Consider the following 5,825-nt stretch of genomic DNA (forward strand, 5'->3'; position numbering starts at 1 on the left):
CTTGCCCTTTGGTGGCCCCTCCTTGATCAGCTTCACGGCGTCTAGCTTGACCCACTACAATTTCACACGGGCGAAAGCCCGACGTGCACCTTCAATGCAGACAGATCGCTTGATGACCTCCAGCCGCGGGCAGGCATCCACAAGCCGCCTCACCAGGCCGAAGAAGCTGTTCGGAAGGGCGTCGCCAGGCCACAGCCAGACTATAAAGCTCTTCATGGCCTGATCGGCCGCCTTATGTAGCTCGACCATCTGCTTCAGCTGGTCGCTCATTGGCACCGGATGTTCGGCCTCAGCATACTGAGACCAGAATAGCTTCTCCGTCGAGCTTCCGTCCTCGGCCTGGTAAAATTGGCCGGCATCGGACACACTGTGGGGCAAATCTGTGAATGCTCCTGAAGAGCTCCGGATCCGGGTAAGTAATCGGTAATTTACTTTTACATGCTTGCTTTGCATATAGAAAGCCTTACCCGCTGCTATCTTCTTCATCGCGTCGATCTCTTGGAGGGCCTTCTGGGCCTCGGCCTTGGCACTCTTTGCGCTCTCAAGGGCCGCGGCAAGCTCAGACTCTCGCGTCTTCGAGTCAAGCTCCAACGCCTCGTGCTTCGTCACGAGAGCCTGGAGCTCTTGCTGCACCTCGCCCACACGAGCCTCGTGCTTCTCTCGCTCGATGCGCTCCTTGGCCGCTTTATCTTCGGCCTTGGTTAGCACTTGCTTCAGGGTCGCCACCTCGGTCGTGGCCCCTGGCAAACATACAATGGTCCTGTCATTTTGCAATCGCGTCCTTTTTTATATATACATTTCTATAGACAGGGTATTACTTACCCTTGTTCTCCTCGAGCTGCCTCTTGACAAGGCCGAGCTCTTTCCTGGACCCCTCGATGTCCTGCTTCAGTATGGCGCCCTCCGCAGTCAGTGCGGCGGACGCCAGCAGCAAAGCCTGCATACGCATATTGACATACTTATATTAGACTCCTGCGATATTATTTGATCCTCTGTTCGGCTTTTCTTTGTGAACACCGAACAGAGCATCAGGGGCTACTGTCTATGCGGTAATATTTCTACTACATTTTAAAACACTTACCTCGAAGCCTATTAGAAGGCTGGCACAGGCTTCAGTCAATCCGGTCTTGGAGGACTGAACCTTCTGGATCACCGCACTCATGATAGTACGGTGCTCCTCATCAATGGAAGCGCTGTGAAGTGCTTCCAGCAGATTGTCCGGCGCCTCTGGATGGACAGAGGTCACCGGCACAGGCGTCTTGCCCCTCTTAGAAGGAGGCCGCCTGCCCGAGCCCGGAACCGCTGGAGGTTCCGGCGCGGTGTTCGGCTGAGGGCCGAACTCGGAGCCCTCAGGGGCCCTGTCCCCTCGGCTCCCGGAGTCCGGAAGGTCGCCTTGAGGCGCCTCCGGGGCTGTCTCTCCTTGATTCGGTGCCTCTTGAGATAACACCTCGGCATCATCGACAGGATGAGGGGAGGTGGCGGTCGGGACTGGATCGCTATCCATGTTCGACAAGCCCAAGGAGCCGTCCGATGATACATCGATACTGGCTCGTGGCGGCCTGCATAATTGTGTTCGGCGTTAGGGAAAGCAGTGCGACAAATGAATCCTATGGGTTACTTTGGTATCCGAATATTTACGATCTCCCCGGGGGCTTAGCCATGGGCAACCACTCGTCTTCGCCTTCGTCGGCGGTGGTGGAGCTGTCCGGAAGGAGAGTCCTTCCCTTCTTGGACCCTTCGGGCCCCCCAGTTGGGACGGCCTTCCTTTTTCTGCCTCTCCCAGTCGGTGGGGGAATATCTTCTTCTTCTTCTTCCTCGCCTTTGGGGGAAGAGTGCGCCGCAGAGTCATCGGACGGTGAGTCCGACGACGCCTGGCGTTGGGAACTCTTTCGAGTTCCCTTGGCCTTCTTGGTCTTCTCCGGCACCGTATAAGGGGCCGGAGTCAACATCTTCGCCAGAAGAGCGTCTGCGGGGGGCCTTCGGGCATAGGAGCCGGACAGTCGATCTGTCTGGCCATCTTCTGCCAGTCTTGTCAAAGGTACGAGAGTTTAGATCCCGCATAGAGTCAATCTATATGAAAAATTAAGTATCCTATGAAAAGGTAAAGCAGCTTACCGCACTGGCTTGGCGCTTCGCGCTGAATCCGCGATCCTCCGTAATAGGGGGGGGGGCTCGGCACTTTTGAACAGCACCCTCCAGGCGTCTTCATGTGTCGAAGAGCCTGTTCAGAGTTCGGTGCTGCTCCGGATTGAACTCCCACAAGTTGAACTCCCGTTATTGGCACAGGAGTATCCTGCGGATGAGCATAACTTGGACTATGTTGACAAGCTTGAGCTTCTTGTCCACCATGTTTTGAATACATATTTGGAGTCCGGTCAGCTCTTTCGAACTACCCCAGGACAGGCCCTTCTCTTTCCAGGAGGTGAGCCGCGTGGGGATGCCAGATCGGAACTCGAGGGCCGCTGCCCATACAGGGTCGCGCGGCTCGGTGATATAGAACCATCCCGATTGCCACCCCTTTATGGTTTACAGAAAGGAGCGCTCGAGCCATGTTATGTTGGGCATCTTGCCCACCATGGCGCCTCCGCACTCCGCCTGGCGGCCGCCCACCACCTTCGGCTTGACATTGAAGGTCTTCAGCCATAAGCCGAAGTGGGGCTTGATGCGGAGGAAGGCCTCGCACATGACGATAAACGCCGAGATGTTGAGGACGAAGTTCGGGCCCAGATCGTGGAAATCCAGGCCATAATAGAATATGAGCCCCCGGACGAATGGATGGAGAGGGAATCCCAGTCCACGGAGGAAATGGGTGAGGAATACTACCCTCTCATGGGGCCTGGGATGGGGATGAGCTGCCCCTCATCTGGGAGCCGGTGCGCGATGTCGTCGGGCAGGTATCCGGCTCTCCTCAGTTTCTTGATGTCTCCCTCCGTGACGGAGGAGACCATCCACTTGCCTCCCGCTCCGGACATGGCTGGAGAAGGTTGAGGTGAAAGTGTGGACTTGGGCGCTAGAGCTCGAGTGTGCGAAAACGGATGAGCAAAGAAGGAAGAAGGCGTGGATAGAAAGGTGAATCCTTATCCCTTTATATGGGCGGACGAAACTAAGCGTCCCCGTTTGCCTGGTAAAACTCGCTTATCCCCCAAGCGCTGCAATTGATGGTGCGGTTGGGTTACCCACGCCCGTATTGATGAGAATCCCGTAATAAAGGGACACGATCTCTGCTTTGACAAGACGTGTCGAAAAACTGCCTCGCGTTATGTGCAGGGCTAGTTAAAAGAAACGGTTCGAATAATCACCGGGCCATGACGTAACGTCATGCTGCCAAAACAAGCCAGCAAATTAGATCCGCGAAAATATTATTCTCTCTACGGTGGAATGTGGAACTTATTTTGCAGGGTCGGACACTATCCTCGTATTCAAATTCTTCTGTGATGTATTCGGAGAAGGAACCTGCCTTGCAATGCCGAAGACAATACCGCGCGTCGGACTCGTTGTCATTGAAGTCTGGTTCAGGGGCTACTGAGGGAGTCCTGGATTAGGGGGTCTCCCGACAGCCGGACTATCTCCATTGGCCGGACTGTTAGACTATGAAGATACAAGATTGAAGACTTCGTCTCATGTCCGGATGGGATTCTACTTGGCGTGGAAGGCAAGCTAGGCAATACAGATATGGATATCTCCTCCTTTGTAACCGACCTTGTGTAACCCTAACCCTCTCCGGTGTCTATATAAACCGAAGGGTTTTAGTCCATAGGACAACAACCATAACATACAATCATTACCATAGGCTAGCTTCTAGGGTTTAGCCTCTCTGATCTCGTGGTAGATTTACTCTTGTACTACCCATATCATCAATATCAATCAAGCAGAACGTAGGGTTTTACCTCCATCAAGAGGGCCCGAACCTAGGTAAAACATTGTGTCCCCTGCCTCCTGTTACCATTCGGCCTAGACGCACAGTTCGGAACCCCCTACCCGAGATCCGCCGGTTTTGACACCGACACCAGGCGGGCGGCCGATCCAAACGAATAAAAAGCGGACGAAATCGCCGTTCGTTTGAGTCGGCCCGTTGAAGTTACTCTTAACAACTTTGTTATAGTGTCAAGTTTACACAAAATCACCGTGTTATCGGTTATTACACGGATTGGGCCATTTGACAATTCTTAGTCAGCTCAACGACATTTTTACTACTACATGGTACTATCTTTAATATTTTAATCTAATTAATTATTCTTTTGCATATCTTTTTCTTGCGAGGGAATTCCTTCGCATATCACAGCAACCAACTAAAGTACTTCCTCCGTAAAAAAATACAAGACCATTTAAATTGCAATTTTAGTATTCTAAACGTTTTTATATTTTTTTATAAAGGGAGAACCAAGCTAGCGATAGTCATTGAATAATCCTAGCGATAGTCATTGCATCATCCCTTTCTCTGCGTGTCTGCACCAACCCCCTCTGCTTTTATCCATCTATTAATCCACCCCCTCAGCCTCAAAGATTTCACCCTCACTAGCAGAACCCACCCGCTATCCTATCATGGCTCCTCACGCCGCTGTCCTCCTCTCCCTCCTCCTGCTCACCACCTGCGCGGCGGACACGCATCTCCACTTCTTCCTCCACGATGTGGTCTCCGGCAGCAACCCGACGGCGGTGCAGGTCATCAAGGGTCCTGCCTCGTCGTCCAACGCCTTCCCGGGCGTGGCCTTCGGCGACACGACCGTCATCGACGACGCGTTGACGGAGACCTCGTCGCCGACGTCGGCGCCCGTGGGGCGCGCGCAGGGGTTCTACATGATGTCGTCGCAGTCGGGCATGGTGCTGATGATGTGCGTGAACCTGCTGCTCACCACGGGGGACTACAACGGCAGCACGCTGGCCGTCATCGGCCGCGACGACATCATGACCACCACGCGGGAGCTCTCCGTGGTGGGCGGCACGGGGAAGTTCCGGATGGCGACGGGGTACGTGGTGTGGAAGACCAACAGCTCGAGCGGCGCCGACGCCACCATCGAGCTTGACGTCTACACCACCGGCCTCAACGGCACCGCCACCATCGACGCCAACGCGCCCGTCTCCCCCATCGACGGGGGCGGCGCCGGTGCCACCGGCAAGTCGTCCTCGGGCGCGGCGGCGCTGAGAGGAGCAGTGCCGTACGGGTGGGCCAACGCGTGGGTGGCCGCCGTCCTTGTAGCTCTGGCTGGTTGCGTTTGGTGAGCAGCTCGATTCGATCCACCATGAATCTGAGTGAGTGGGAGTGGGGTCCATCCATGCAACGGAATAGATCTTGATTAGGCGTGAGGAGTTGGTCGGTGTAGTGGTGTGGTTGGTGATGATGGGGTGGGTGCTTTCTTGTCGCTGTTCGGGTTGGGTTTGGTGATGTGCACATGACTACACATCTCCGATGCGTGCGTGAGCGTGAGACATTACTTTCCGGCTACTACATCCATTTGATTATTACCTAGAAGAACCGATTCTCACACTTTTATATATGGTGTTTTTATTGAGTAGGGTGTTTTGGTGACCGAGCATCATGGAGCCCTTTATTTTTGAAAAATTCAAAATTCAAACTTTTTGGCTTCAAAAAATTCTGAAAATAAATATGCAACTATACACGGATGAAATGTATGTGCATGTAAAAATTCAAGATGAAATACTTCGAAATGCGATCTACACAAAAAAGACAAATTTCTGAACTTTGAGGATGAATAGTAATATGTGTTAAAAAGCCTCAGATTTGTCTTTTTTGCACAGCCTTCATTTCAACGTATTTCGTCCTAAAAATTTACACACATGTGTGTTATGCCTCCATGTATATCTGT

At 53.2% G+C, this 5,825-nt stretch overlaps 1 pseudogene; it reads left to right on the plus strand.

Annotated features, from left to right (window-relative positions):
• Window positions 1–4,488: 4,488 nt before the first annotated feature.
• On the plus strand, window positions 4,489–5,510 carry LOC125537516 (dirigent protein 1 pseudogene; annotated as a pseudogene).
• Window positions 5,511–5,825: the final 315 nt, after the last annotated feature.

Source organism: Triticum urartu, chromosome 2A (assembly GCF_056163025.1).
Source record: "Triticum urartu cultivar PI428250 chromosome 2A, HENAU_Tu73, whole genome shotgun sequence".
In the NCBI taxonomy this organism is placed as follows: domain Eukaryota; kingdom Viridiplantae; phylum Streptophyta; class Magnoliopsida; order Poales; family Poaceae; genus Triticum; species Triticum urartu.